Below are 15,928 nucleotides of genomic sequence, written 5' to 3' on the forward strand. Positions count from 1 at the left end.
AGCAAATCCTCATCCCTGGAGCACAAGAGCTTTGTTACAAGGTCCCAGCTCTTGTCCCAGCTGCAGAACCTGCAGCAGAAGACTTTTGCTAAAGATATGGGCTGTGAGGGACCCCAGGGGGGGCTGCCAAAGCAAACAGAAGTCACACGACTCATCATCACGCCTGGCAAATCCTCCCTACAGAATATTGACAAAGCACGAATCCCCCACATTCCAGCCCACATTTCTTACCTGCTGCTGCCTGGATCATCAGGAGGAGGAGAGCACAGAGGAGAGGCAGGATCCGCATGGCTGGGAGTCCCCAGCAGGGTCACAGCTCTAGGGAGAAGAGAAAGCAGGTAGAGATGAACAGGAGGGTCCCTGCCATGTAGCACCGGGATGGGGCTGAGGAAAGGGGACAGCCTGTCTGGGAGATGTGACCAGTCACCAGTGGGACGATGAGCTCGACAACCCGAGGGTAGGAGCTTCCCTCAGCCTCTTGGCTCTGGCGGCAGCGACAGCAGTTCGGTCCCAGCCAGCTGGTCTCTCCTTGGGATGGCTGACACTGCAAAATGTCCAGCCCAAAAGCTTCTTTTCCTGTTTCTCCCCCCCACCAGAGAAAAGAAGGTATCGCTTTCCTCTCCTGGCACCTCTGAGAAGGATTCCCAGGCCTCCAGCCCGGGATCTTGTGTCATCTCACCTTGCGTAAGGACCGTTCGGCGCCGTGGTTTGCTGGACACGTCTTGGGACACACTGCATCCCTGTTCGTTAGACCTTGGCAAGCAATCCGCTTTCGCAACACAAAAGAGCTCTGTATTCCTTCCCCCCCCAAGTGAAGCGTGCTCTCTATGCTTCACTTGAAAATAACTGGGAAGACGCCACATGGGATGACATCTTCGTCCAGCTGGCAATCCCATGAATGACAAGCTTTAGTTGTGACTTTGTTGTGTTAAGAGTTCGCTGCATGTAACTCTATTGCTTCTCAGTGTATTGATGGTGTCATCTTCATATATATTCAGCCCTGTTGCAGATTCGTCAAGCATATGTCTGTGTGTATATATATTAAAAACACACGCACAAGGTATATTCTCTGAGGGGTTACATGAGTATACATTTTATACCAACGCCTCATCATATTTCATTGCTCTTTCCTGCCTCAATTTCTCTCCCCCATGAGGGAAATTATACAAAATATTTGCAGGTCTGTCTCCAGGGGGATCACTTGGCAGCCAGCACTACTCTGCCATGGTGGTCAGGAGCAGGGCACTCAGGACAGCTTCTTATTTCTTCCACCACTCCAAAACTGAGGTAGTGCATGTGTCGAAGAGTAGCAGCACAGAGATGTAGTTAACTGCCACCTTAACGAAGCCTGACCACCGGATGCAGCTGCTCCCAGTGCCGCGCCTCCTGCAACTCTGATGCCATGACAGCTCAGCAGACATAAAAAAAAAAAAAAAAAGAAAAAAAAAAAGGGCCAAGGCCTTTTCTCTTTTTCTGGCTGTAAATCAGCATGCCACCAGAACAAGTGACAGTACTGAGGGGACTGTGCTGCACACCTGAGTTTTGGGTTGCCTCTTCCAATGTTTGGAATAGTACTCATGATCCTCCCAGCTACCAGCAGCTAGGGATTTTGGCAGTGGGAGTTGGCAGCTGGTCCTTTCCTTCTTCCTCCTTGTCAAGATGCCCAGTGCCTGTGTGAGCCAGCTACTGCAGAAAGGGTGGAATATAGCAGCTGCATGTTTGGAAGAAGCAGCGGAGCCATGGACCCAGCAGGTTGGTCCAGGACTTTGCTGGGAGATGGATATTCTCTTGCAGGGACTCACCCGTGACACAGGTTGGGAGCTGTGGAGAGTCCAGGAGGAGGCCACTGGCCATTGCTCTTCCAAGGTACCATCCTGCTTAGCAAGGCCCATACCTGCTGCTGGGTGTAAGGGGACTGAGGTGACACAGCTGAAGCAAGAGCACCTGACAGTACATACCAGGGCAAGGACTCAGCTGGTCACATGCAGATTTTTGCAGTGATTAAGTTGGGTTAAGCTCTTCACCTCCTGCTCCTTCCACAACAGACAGAACACAAGTCACATCATCCTCATGGTGATGTCCAAAACAGACCTGGAAAATCCCACTTAAAAAACTCCTATTTCTGTGCCATGGTCTATAAAGAGAACATGGTCATCTAATGTTGATTGCAGATTAACCCGCCCCAGATGACAGTGGCTTCTCTATACAGACTTTCCGTCTATTAGCCAGTCCCTCTTGGAACAAGAAAACTGCTAATTCCCCAGCCCAATTCTAAGGAAATGTTATTTCTATGTACAGGAAGGACACTGAACGTTGCTCACCTCCCATGATATTTTAGACTCATGCAAATCAACACTACACCAGCTTGTTCCTGAGTCCAGCCATCTCAGTCTTACCCCTTGGTAGTTGCATCTAAGCTGTTCATGGGCACTGGTCCTGTCCCGTACACACCCGAGCCCTCCCTGAACACCTGTGTGTGCTCACCCTGAAGTCAGGTTGAGCTCACAACTCCCCATCCTGATCCACATGCATCATCTTTATGATGTTCACCTCTATTCCACTGAGGGCTTGGTGTGTATCTGAAACAAGCTTTAGCTGCTTGCACACCCTTGCACCTGGCTATGGCCTGGACAGTCCCACCCCAACAGTTCTGGTGCTATCTGTCTTGTATTTTCTATTCCATCCTTGGCAGCATCTCTACCTTCTGGGAAGAGCTGTGAGATGAATTCAAACATGCACAGAGTGATGGGGAGATGGAATTGGGGTAAGAAGCAGGGAGGAGACATGCAGTGGGGATCCTAGGGGGGTGAGGTTTCAGCCTGTGTTTCACTCTAAGCTGGTTTTTGAAGCCATTCCCCAGCAATAAATGCAAGGACAGCTACTTGTGTCAGTGAGCTAAAGGCATGATGATACAGTATGCTGCGTGATGCTGGCAACAGACACTGAATCATCTCCAGAGTTGAATCTAAAATTACAAGGTCTGAAGCCTCTCTGAAAGTCCTCGGCCCTTGAGCAAAACGTCTTGTGCCATTCCAGTTTGTGAAAGAAACACTCACCTACCCTGTATTGTGCAAAACTTCTTAGGACATAAACTGTAAATTGCTAGTTTGGTTCCACTTGGCAACTTCCTCAGGTCTCCATCCAGTGGAATCCCTGCGAGGTGGCCGTTGGCCCAGTTTCCTGCCCTGCACAAGGCTGTGGTTTCAATGGTGGCAGAGTCATTTGCAGAAACAGCTGCTCTGAAAGGATGCCAGATGCTCCGCAACAAACGGCAAGCTCAGGGTTTCGAGTCAGTCTTTTGCATGTAGGAACTCGGGTTGGTTTTTTCCCTTGAAAAGCCAACCATTACTGTTTTTACTTTTGCTGAGCATCCATAAGTGCTGCCCCTCACACAGGCCATGGGAGACCTGAGGTAATTTCCCTTGTATTCTCCTTATCCCCAAAGATATGTCTTAAGAGCAGCTAGCTCAGCCTGGCCATGTTTGCTATTAAATTCCATCTGCTTGTGGGAAAGTGTAGCTACATCCAGACCGATGTTTCAGAAAGGTCCTTGGCCTGTGCTAAACCCCAGTGATACAGTGCTCTCTGGCCTGGGCTCAGCCCCTGGTAATAGCTGGGCAGGACTCAGGGGTGGGTGCTGTGACTGGCGCTGTTTAACACCTTTGTTGGTGACATGGACAGTGGGATGGAGGCACCCTCAGCAGGTTTGTGGGTGACCCCAAGCTGTGTGGTGCAGTAACACGCTGGAGGGAAGGGATGTGCCACCCAGAGGGACCTGGACAGGCTGGAGAGGTAGGACCGTGTGAACCTCGTGAAGCTCAACAAGGCCAAGTGCAAGGTCCTGCCCATGGGTCGGGGCAATCCCAAGCACAAACACAGGCTGGGGGATGAGTGGACTGAGAGCAGCCCTGAGGAGAAGGACTTGGGGGTATCAGTGGATGGAAAACTGACTGTGAGCCAGCAATGTGCACTCACAGCCCAGAAAACCAGCTGTGTCCTGGGCTGCATCCAGAGCAGTGTGGGCAGCAGGGCAAGGGGGGATTATCCCCCTCTGCTCTTCTCTTGTGAGTCCCCCCCTGCAGGGCTGGGTCCAGCTCTGGGGGCACCAACATCAGAAGGACATGGACCTGCTGGATCAGGGCCAGAGGAGGCCATGAAGATGCTGGGGGGGCTGGAGCACCCCCTGTGAGGACAGGCTGAGAGAGTTGGGGGGTTCACCTGGAGAAGAGAAAGCTCCGGGGAGACCTTAGAGCGGCCTCCCAGGGCTGAAATGGGCTGCAGGAAAGGAGGGAGGGACTCTTGGTTAGGGGGTTTAGGGATAGGATGAGGGATAATGGCTTTGAATTGAAAGAGGGGAGATTTAGATTAGATGTAAGGCAGAAATTGTTCCCTGTGAGGGGGGTGAGGCCCTGGCACAGGCTGCCCAGAGAAGCTGTGGCTGACCCCTCCCTGGAAGGGTTCAAGGCCAGGTTGGACGGGGCTTTGGGCAACCTGGGCTGGTGGAAGGTGGCCCTGCCCAGGGCAAGGGGGTTGGAACTGGATGATCTTTAAGGTCCCTTACAACCCAAACGATTCTGTGATTCTGTGATTCTATGACTCAGGAGACAGCATGAGCACAGGTCATTTGGGAACAGGCTGATGTTGCCCTGCGTTGGAGATGGAGTTTGGCTGTACCTGTGTGAGCTCTGCCCTGCCAGCTAGTCTCAGGGCAGAAAACAATTTACCAGCCGCAGGCACCAAGTGCTAGTCCGAAGAGAGAGATTTTTCATCACAAGGATGCTCCTGACCAGGAGCAGCTGGAGAGACAGGAGCTCACTGAGCAACCTGCACCTTCTGAGTTTTCTAGATATTAGGGTTCAGGGCAGGACAGGAGAAACCTCTTGCAAGAGGGGTGATTGAAGTAGCAGGGGTACTGGCCTTTTGTGCATGTCATGTCTAATTGTCTCAAGCAGTGTCACAGGTCTAACTCTGATCTCCTGATTTGCTTCTGTAGCTCACATGAATTTTGCAGATTTACTCCAAATTTTTATCAGACAAAATAACCAAAGGTAAAAACAGGCTTCAATTTTTAAAATGGGGCCACCTGCCTCCTTTTGTTCTGCTCAGTGTGTCCTTTTTAGATCCTATAATGAAACAGGATCCTGTTCCCAGGTCTGAAAGCTCTGGACTAGGAGGTAGGAACTCCAAGTTCTCAGAACAAAGGTGCTATGAAGCATCAGACTAGAGAAGATTTTTGTGCTCCCTACAGAAATGGTGACTGACCCCAGCTTTTGTCATGGCAGAGGGTGCCTAGCAGGCATGGGTGGAAAACATGCCAGCACTTACTTGATCAGCAACCCAAGTGGGGAAAAATACGTCAGTAAACTACATCTTCCTGGTAGGTTTAAACTGATTTCGGAATTCTTGTTCAAATTTCTAAAGGGAAATCCCACTTCTAGAGAAATGAATGACAACAGCACACACAGAAGCCGTACAACCTCCCCAGATCTTGCTTTTATTGAAAGAAGAATGACAAATCCTCGATGACTGGTACAATGGTTCCCTGAATCCAATGATGTAAAAAGTAATCATCCCCAGATCCCTGGAGATCCTCTGCAATTAGCCACACTACAGCCTATACAAGGAAAAGAATATTTCGGGGTTTTCAGGCTTACACTGATGGGGAAAATGCTGCTAACTGAAAATTTGGAAAGTCATCTTTGACGCAGTTAATCCCAAACTTACCATTTACAGCAAGAATGTCCCAAACGACACGACCCCAGATAAGTGTTGCCATGAGGGCACGTCCCAGGGAAGCAGAAAGTCCCACGATATCCACATCGCATAAAAGGTCTTAGAGGTTTTGTAAAGCCTGTATCATTAAAAAAAAAAAAAAAAAAAAAAAAAAAAAAGCAGGAGATGATATTTTCTGGCAGGGTTTTGCGTTTTGCTAAATTCCTGTGAGCTGACACCATGCCACACCAGTGCCCAAAGACATGACAGCCTTTATACAACCCTCTGGGGAGGAGGTCTATAGTCAGAACAATTATGAAATGCTCTAATTCCTTCTTCAGATGGAAGAACTGTGTCCCCAGGGCCTGAACGCCCTTAGGAACTCAGATTTCAGGGACAGACACCAGACACCTGATAAAAACCAGTAAGTGCACACCTACCAGCCCGTAGGTCACAATTAAGGAGCGATGCATCACCTCAGCTGCGAGGCTGCCACTTCTAGGGCATCTGGAGTTCCATAGATCTGGCCTATTCCCCTCCCTATAAATTGCACCCACGTCTTAAAGCAGGTCCTAGCAGTTCATATAGATGGCCCCCATACAAGGATAAACTCAACAACACATGCTGAACCACCACGTCCATGCTAGCAAACACAGCACGCCAGGCGTTGCCCTCTGGGTCTGAGGCTGAGCAGCGTGGCTTTGCTCTTATCGATGTGGCTAAACTTTCCTCCCCATTAAAATAGGCTATCCATGTTCAACCTGTCTTTTGGGAACGGCCACCAGCCTGTGCTCTTACCAGAACAGATTTTAACCATGAATGTTAGTTGTCAGGGGTCAAAATTACTCTAAGCAGCGGACTAGCAATTAGACAGTGTGTTGCCTGGCCCTCTTTGGTTGATTAATAGAGATGCAGCCTGGCAGGCTGATGTGTTCTGGATGCACCTGACTGACGGCACATGTACCAGCTAATTCCAGTTTCACAGCTCATCCATGCAACCGCGCTAAATCCGTCATATTCAGAACGTGGAGAGCTTGTTCCAGCAAACAGACCACGAATATCACCCATGTACAGGAGATCCAGCGCATCCCTGCTGTGTTAGATTCACAGCGCGTGAGCGGTGGGGTGCATGCGCACACAGCAGCGGCCAGAAAATCCCAGGCAGAAATGCAGGAGAGCTGCGAAGGCTGAATAAAACCCTAATCCCAAACAAAATCCCAAACTGTCTGTCTGTGGGACATTGCAGAGATGTTTGCGAGCAGTCTCAGCTCTCAGAAACACTTTGTTCCAGACAGATTTCTTGTTTTATTATACTCAGAAAATAAGATACTGCTGAAAGCAGCCTAAATGTATCTGTATGTTGAATAAAGACATAAAACAGACCAAAGGAACCCTCTGCCCGGTGTCCTGCCTATGAGAACTGCCATAAGCAGAGGCCCAGGTAAGAATAAGATCAGACAAGCATATATGATACTTCTCCCACCTTCCTGGTCTTCTGCAATTCATCGCAGTCTTTTCCCATCTTTACTCACCCAGAGGACACTTTCCATCCTGTTCCCACAGAGATCAGCCCCAAACCTCCACTGGCACCTGTTTGTGCACACAGTGCCCTGCCAATTGTGTCGTTTTCTGGGATGGTGTTTAAACACAGCCTCTATTTCTGGACAATAAGGCGGGTTTTGGTTTCCAGATTCCTTCACATCCCCCCAGCAGGCATAGCCTGACACCATCACTTATTGTTGATCAGGTTTCTCCACGGAGCAGAAGCTACCGGTAGCATTTCAACCTTAACTCCCAATGCTCTTGCCTCCCCACCCCAAGTACAAGGTCCTGGGACAAATGATATTTGGAAAGCATGGAACTAGATCCTTTTTTTTTTCCTGTGTGGCTTAAGGATATTTGATAATGAGTGGCTTGTTGTAGGGTGACCCAGAGACAAAGCAATTTAAGAGTCTGCAAGCTTTAACAGGGAAAACGCTGTCACTGAATGGTAATTTTGGGGTTGCCCCATGTGCTTTCAACTCAGACTGGATTGTCAGAGGAGTAGCAAAGGCACTGAACTGATGGTCGGAGTGTTTGCCTACAAATTTTATGTATCATCTGTAATCTGCCAACAGGTTTTGATGATAATGTGTGAAGATTCTTTGCAGGAGGCAGCTTGGCCACTTCCCGAAGGGGACAAAAGACCTTTATAAGACCTTCTATACCTCCTTCTAATATCTCCTTCTATATAGAACCTCATCTTCATTTACATCTTACCTGCAGCTCCGTGCAATACCACCAAGAGAAGGACAAAGAGAAAGGAAAGGATTTTCATGGCAGAGGGTGGACTGGGAACTCCGGTCACTACAGAGAAAGGAGAGCAAGGTGTTAGTAAGAGGGTTGTCCATCCACACTCATAGCGGGCTGAGAAGTGACATACAGAAATGCTCTTCAAGAGTTATCTAAAAGAGGTATTACACACTTCCTTTATAATAATATCTATTGTCCTAAGGGTTCTCTGGAGCAGTCATAGGATTGTGCAACAGGAAGAAACTTCTGTGCGGAAAAATACAATTTTAAATCTCCTTTTAATTAACGTATTAATTAACCAGGTATTTCTCCTAGATTGCTTGATATTTTGCAATACATTGCCATAAATTTGATTTGCCTTATGAAAGTTAAAGCTGTTAATTCAGGAAGAAAATTAAGACAATTTTGCTATATTTATACAAAACAACCTGATGTGTGTTCTGAAGCTTTTCTAATTAAAAAAAAAAAAAAAGGCAGAAAAGGTCCTTCACAGTTAAGTTAAAATTCAGCTTCTCCCTGTTCTTTGTTCAGATGCTGTTGCCTTTGGTTCACCTCAACAATTACATGATTTCCAGGTTAAATTTCTGATTATTTGCATTTCCTCTCAGCCCTCTTCCTACAGCCAAAAAATACCTTTTTTCCCTTATCAATAACTGAAATCTCTAGAGCAGAGTCTTGATAGACTGGAGTCACTGCACAGTTAAGGTTATAACAGTGAAATGCAGCTATACGTGAAAGATATAGTCTCCAGCCCATTTAAGAAGGACAGAACTTTTTAGGAAAGGCTGAATAACGAGAAGATTTTGGTTGTTACCAGGTAAGAGGCTCTAGGTTGGAACAGTCCTTGGATCAGTGTCAGCCACCCAGATGCATTAAGATGAAGGAGCAGAGTTCAGCTTTATGCTGTTTCTGGAGGGTGATGAAGGTTGCTTGATCTTCACAGTTTTCTGGTGGCCAATCAGACAATCCACAGAGCTTCGCAGAGCATCGGAGACATCCAGCGAATCCTCCTATGAGGAACCGAGGTATCACTTTCAAAATATTGCAGCATCACCTCGGGAAATGTGCTGAGCTGCATGTAAACCGCCTTGGGCCACCTCCGTTTGTGCAATGTGCTTGGCAATAGCAGCTCACTCAAGGTTTCTGTGCCATATATCATCTGCATGCCAGCTGAGGCCTGGTGGCAGTTAATCTCTGGTACGATAAAAACACCTTTACAGGCTGCCGTGGTCCTGGCTGCTCATTGTACAGCCCACTTGGAAGCTGATGCTGTGTGATGGGATCCCTCAGGCAAATCACAGAATCCGAGAATCACTCAGGCTGGAAAAGCCCCTTGGGATCTTTGAGTCCAACCCTCAGCCCGACTCTACAAAGTTCTCCCCTACCCCACATCCCCCACAGCTCATCCCAACGGCCCTGAAACCCCCCCAGGGATGGGGACTGCCCCCTCCCAGGGCAGCCTGTTCCACTCTGACCACTCTGTCTGGGAAACATTTTCTCCTCCTGCCCAGCCTGACCCTCCCCTGGGGCAGTTTCCAGCCGTTCCCTCTTGTCCTGTCCCTGATCCCCTGGGAGCAGAGCCCAGCCCCGGCCTCTCTGCAATGTCCTGTCAGGAGCTGCAGAGAGGGATGAGGGCTCCCCTCAGCCTCCTCCTCCTCACACAGAACACTCCCAGCTCCTTCCCTGGCTCCCCACAGGATTGATTCTCCAGCCCTTCCCCAGCCTCGTTGCCCTCCTCTGCCCTCGCTCCTCGAGATCCCTCTGGGATTGAGGTGCCCAAACCTGGACACAACCCTCCAGGTGTGGCCTCACCAGTGCCGAGCACAGGGGACTGTCACCTCCCTGCTCCTGCTACTCACACTAGTTCCAATCCAAGCCAGGAGGCCGTTGGCTTTCTTGGCCACCCGGGCACACTGCTGCCTCCTGTTCAGCTGCTTGTCCAGTGAGAACCCCCAGACCCTTCCAGACAGCTCCAGCCACCCCTCCCTGAGCCTGTAGCCATGCCGGGGGTTGTTGTGGCCCAAGTGCAGGACCTGGCACTTGGCCCTGTTGAAGCTCATCCTGTTGACATTGGCCACCGATCCAATCTATCCAAGTCCCTCTATAGAGCCTCCCTGTCCTCATGCAAGTCAACACTCCCGCTTAACTTGGTGTCATCTAAGAAGTTACTGATGATACTGGTGGGATTTACCGAGCAGGTTTCTGCTCAGATGTCCACAAAGCAGGTATTTTTTGAAGGCATGCCCCTCATTCACAACTTCTGGTTGTTGTGTCATGGAAGAAAATCATAAACCTGAAGCTGCACGGTTCAGGTAGGCTTCATGGTTAGCACGAGCAGCACCAGTTGTTATTCAAAACTTAACTGCTCTTTGAGCACAGACATAGTTGTTACTTCATGGTCGTATCTCTGCTAGAGAGCTGACCTGCACCAGATTTATCTCCAGGCCAAAAAGCAGAGTCTGACTACATCCATACTATTAAACTCAGCTTCTAGCATGGATTGGCTTCACCTAAATTGCCTCCTGGGAACGGTCCCCGGTCTCTGCCAGCTTTTAGGCTGCATCTGGAAATTACAGGGAGAGCGCAAGAGCCAAGACTGTGCCAGGTACAGCTCTGAGAACTGCACAATAGAAAGGTTTGTGCTCCAGTGCCCAGATCCTGCCCTGTTTGATTCACTGGCACAGATGTACAGGGGTTATTTCGGAGCCTATGGCTAAATTATGGAAAGGTGTGAGCTTAAGCTTATCTTTGGTTGTGTAACTTGAAAAGAAAAGAGAAAAAAAAAAAAGTAGATTTTCATATAATATCAAACAGTCATTTCAGTGATACACAATGATTTCTAGCTCTAGGTATTAATTGCCATTCTGCAGCAATGTGCCTCAGGTTTTGAAGAGGATAGCCATGCGTGCCTGAGTGTTATTAATGAATTAGCCAGTTATTTCATTTACCAAATAAATCCCAGCAGGAATTTCTCCTTAAATGCCCACAACTCTCTAGTGGAGGAGCACTGCCTCCGTCTCTCTGCAGAGGTTTCAAACCAATTCCTTACAAACGTGAAAAACATCTCACCATAAAATAAAAAATAATCATCACCTGGAATTAGGTTAAAAAGGACTGCATTAAATTGGAAGTTAGTAGTTCTTTGGAAATTCAGAAAGAGGATTAATGAGCTGTGATTGATATTACATAATGTCTGCTGTTGGAAGGGAAAATTTGGACAGTTCTCTCTGTTTTGATTAAGAACTTGGAAAAGATCTGCAGTAGGGAATGGTAGGAAAAAACATGAGAAAGTAAAACAGAAATCTAATGGTTATGAAAAATGAAAAAAGAAAGAAAAAGATGGTTTGGGTTGTTGGTTTTTTTTAACTTTTGCACCAAAACATTTTCAGTACTCATTACCTGCACCAGACATAAGACATTTTAACCACATCTGTTTATGGAAATTATTACTCGAACCCCTCCAGTGACATGGTGCTTTAAATCTCCTTTTTCGTTTTCCCCCATACTGGTTTTCCAGGAACCTTCTTCTTCAGTACGAGCCCTGGTCAGCTTGAACAAGAAACTGATGCTGGGTGAAGCTGTCAGACATGGGCAGGAGTTTTCTTTTATTGTTGTGTAGTTTCTGCTGCTGTTGACCCACCTTCTCAAGGAGATACTGGAGAAAGAGTTGCTATCTTCCATACTTCAAGGACGAGGCATAAGGACTGTCGTGTGCTTGGATGCCCCCAACACTATACGCCTGGAAAGGACCTGCAAGGCTAAGCCAGCTTTCCTCAGTTCATTTGAGGGGTCAGACAACGCTGGTTATCACCTGCACAGATGAAGCACGGAGGGACAAAAGATAGAAAAGGCAGTTTTTAGGTGTCTCGTGGGGCCCCAAAGTGTGTGTCTGACACAGTGGTGCAAATGCACCTTCCACGTTCTGCAAGGCCCATAGGCAGAGCTCGGCCACCAGTTCAGAGGCAGATATGTAGGCTGCACAGTCCCTCGCTAGAGGAGATGATAAGTCCATCCTACAGCACAGCCTCCTGGACCTCTGCGATATTGCCGGAGCCGAGGAGAAAGCAATCTCTGCCTCAAAAAAAATCTGTGGTCGATTTTCCAGTGTGATTCTCAGGTAGAAAAGAGGGGCAAGCCTCCTTCGGCCTTCGTGCCCAGAAGGATTAGGCCCTGGGAACTTTTGGCAATGGGTTGTTCAAAAAGAGGAAGGCCACAAGATCAGCACCGGTACGTTTTGTTCAGCCATGGCTGGATTCTGATGGTCACGATGCCAGAAGTTGGTGCAACGATTTCTGCAGAGTTTCTTCTGATTTAAAGCTCTCAGCACAGTGATGAGCAGAATATGGTCTTTCAGAAGACGCTGCTCTGGTTATATTTGCCTTTTTAGCTTGGATATATTTGCTCCTGATTTCCCTTCAAATGCAGAAGTTCTTACAGACCTTGAGGCTAACCTAGTTGTGGTCAAAGCTTTCTCCATTGCATGCCCTGGGCTCACTGGAGTTTCTGCACCTCTAAGAGCATGAAGCAGTAGCTTAGGTCTTGTGAGTGATGAGTCTGCCAACACTCAGGTGTCACAGCTGGCAAAACAGGAACTTACTGGGTTAAAAACTCTTCAGAGCGAAGCCATCTAATGAGAGATGCTCCAGAGAGCAACTGAATTAAATAGTTAATGAATTGAGGGTGGAAAAGATTTCAGTTTCCCAACAAAAGCCAAAGTCCATGAAGGCTTGCGTCAATGGGCAGCCATCTGATAAAAGCTGGGAGATGGGTGAGCAGGGGGTTTTCCAGAGGTTTCTCCCTGAGAAATCTCTCAGAATCTGAAGTCCCTGCTGTCACCTTTGCATGGGCACTGCCACCACGCAGGCCAGACCACAGGCTGCTTTCAAGGGCTGCACATTTTTGTTCACAGCTCACAAACGAGCAGAAAAATGGTTTACGGGTTCACTGCTTGCAGTTAAACAGCACAGCCAGCAGCACATCACCACAGGCCTTGCTCCAGACACTGAGCATCCTCCCTTGCCTGTCTCTGGATGATGTTTTTGCTTCTTCTATGCCACCCCTTTCCATGCCTTCTCTTTGCCTTCTCTTTCCATGTCTTCCCTGCTCTTCAGGGAGAGCATGTGAGCCTGGGCACAATCTGTGAACCAGTCCTCCCATTTTGCTCCAGCATCCATAACTGCAAAATCAGGAATGTTGCAGAGGACATCCTTGCCCATCCTTTCAATACCCATTTAAAAAATTTTGAATCTTTTTTTTAATCGTCTAGGTTGGAAAAGACCTTGAGGATCATCCAATCCAGCCATTAACCTCCCCCTGACCGTTCCCAACTCCCCCAGATCCCTCAGCGCTGGGTGAGCCCGACTCTTCAACCCCTCCAGGGATGGGGACTCCCCCCCTGCCCTGGGCAGCCCATTCCAACGCCCAACAGCCCCTTCTGGAAATAAATGCTTCCTAATACCAGTCTAAACCTTCCCTGGCGTAACTTGAGGCCCTTCCCTCTTGTCCTTAAAGACCTGATGTCCCTGAATTTGTCTAACCTTTTCTGGGTCTGCTGGTGTTGCCCATTTCCACAGCCTCCTGTGCCAGCAACATCCAGAAATTCACAGCCCATGCTCAGCAGTTTTATTTTTATTATGGCCTTCACTGCCTTGCCATGGACCGTAGAGTGTACTGAACTACAGCGTACCACCCCTAAGTGTCCTCCTACTCCTTTCTCATCAAGGACTCCCCCAATGGCTTCCTCCTTACCAAGCATTTATGGGCATTTCTACCGTCAGTTCAGGTGTTTATTGCAAAGGGATCTTCACTTTCCTCCTCAGCCTTCTTTCCTACTTGAATCTGACCTGTCACGTTTTATGGGAGTTGCCACCCTTCTCCGTCAGCTGTTTGCTCACCGCTGAGCTCTCCCCTGCCAGAGCCTCCCTGACTTGCCCTTCATGCCCTGCAGGGATTTTTCTTAGACCTCTTTGTTTTCTTTCCCAGTCAAAGCAAATATTTTACTGAGGTTTCTAGCACAGCCTTTTTAACAGCTTTCAGGCCACCTGCAGGCTTCTTGCTCCTCCGGACTGCTCCTTTCGGTGCTTTTCTTTCCTCATTTTTGCTTTTGGGAAATTAAATATTCACATTGAATGTATTTGGTCCCGACAACGTGGTTGAGCCTGATGGTACTGTGGTCACTTTTACAGAGCAGTTCTCACATACAACTTTTGAATTAGATCCTTTGCACTGCTCACCACCAAATCCAGGAAGGCATCTCTTCTTGTGGGTGCCAGGACTAGTTGTTCTAAGAATCACCCTTTTACTGCAACAAAAATTTGCTCTCTGCATCTTCTAACATCATCCACAATCGCCCCTCACAACTGCTCTGCTGCATCACCTGGAGCAGGGGAATGATGTGCAAAAGATGCGACAGGCTACCTGGGTCCATCCAAGAGGGACTATTGCTTAAACCCTTCTCTACGGTGTTGCAAAGTATTTGCAGCTAGGGTGTGTAGCAAAACACGGGTTGAAACAAGTGCTCACAGGTGGCTCAACACGTGAGGGCCAGCTGGGTCCATGTGAGATCATCTGTAGGCAAACCAAGGCTGCCTTTGCCTTCACTACCTCCTCTCCTACCCACGGGGCAGTCCGAATCATGGCATGTAGGAGTGCAGGGGGTCTTGATGCTCCTCGTTGTGACACAGAGAAACGATTACTTGTTTTACGATTTATTTACTTATAGAAAACTGTTTAGCAACTTATTTACATATAGTGGTTTTTAAAATATCACTAAGAATCCTGCTTGCCCAGACTGTTCTGTGGAATTTTACCAAGAACTACTGTGCTCATCAAAACAAAGCAGTTCACTGTGAAAATCTACCAGGGACTACAATGTTCAGCAAAATATTATGCTTTTGTCCTTGAGGAACAGGTGGATGGCTCTAACTAGTTGCAATTTTGCTAATGAGTAGAGATAGTCATAGACAGATGGTAACAGTTCTGTTGGTTCTCTTAGATAAGATAGAATGAGTAAACCGGCTAAAAAACCACTTTTATCATTCAAGAAATTGGCCAAGAGAATCTGTGCATGCTCCGGGGAAAAAACAGGGTGAGAAAGACTACGAGCCTTCCTCCCAAAGACCCCCGGAGATGCCCCCCAGGAGGCAATGGGCAGGTGCAAGGAGAACATCAACTGCTGACATCAGCCTTTCGAACTAACCCAGCCCTACTCATGCATATGGATGTTTGTGTTCTGTAACCCAAGGAATATGGATATCCACACTCCGTAAGTTTTGATAGTGGGTGTGCAAGCTTTGTGGACAAATCCCCTTGCACCCCGGCACCGGAGTAAACATCCCTGCTGTGTAACTCTATTTGAGTTGTAGAGTCTTTTTTTCCGCAAATTAGTTGTTCCTGTCTGCTGGATGAATAAAGCATGGACTGTCCAGCTCCCCAGTCTTGTTGGGCTTCACTGAGCCTCAGGTTCTGAACCCCCTTCAAACGATGAAAGCATTTCCAGCTCAGTACAGCCATGACTCTTACATTATCCATCTTTCCCACGGAGTGAATCTTCCTGAGTTCTGTGAAAAAGAGATTTTTTCCATGCCTGCCCCACAATAGCCATGACATGGCTATTCCGATTTCTGGGATGTGGTGGCCAGCAATCGTGCTCTACATCAAAGGATCAATTGTCCCCATTTTTTGTCACAATTAAGAATGTTTGTGCATGCTATTTTGTTAACGATGCCTGCATTTATTTTCAAAGAGCATAAACAATTTAGGACGTCAGAGCACAACTCCCAAGATTTTTCTCTTCTTCCTGGCTGTGGGTGACCAGGAGGCAGGGACCTTGCTGACACTTTCCCATTCTGTGCCCCAGATTCTTCATCAGTGCAATGTGAGTAGCAACTCTTGCATACTCTGTAAAGCACTTGATTTCCTAATT

This window comes from Athene cunicularia (genome assembly GCF_003259725.1).
Source record: "Athene cunicularia isolate RWA chromosome 3 unlocalized genomic scaffold, athCun1 chr3_part1, whole genome shotgun sequence".
Taxonomy (NCBI): domain Eukaryota; kingdom Metazoa; phylum Chordata; class Aves; order Strigiformes; family Strigidae; genus Athene; species Athene cunicularia.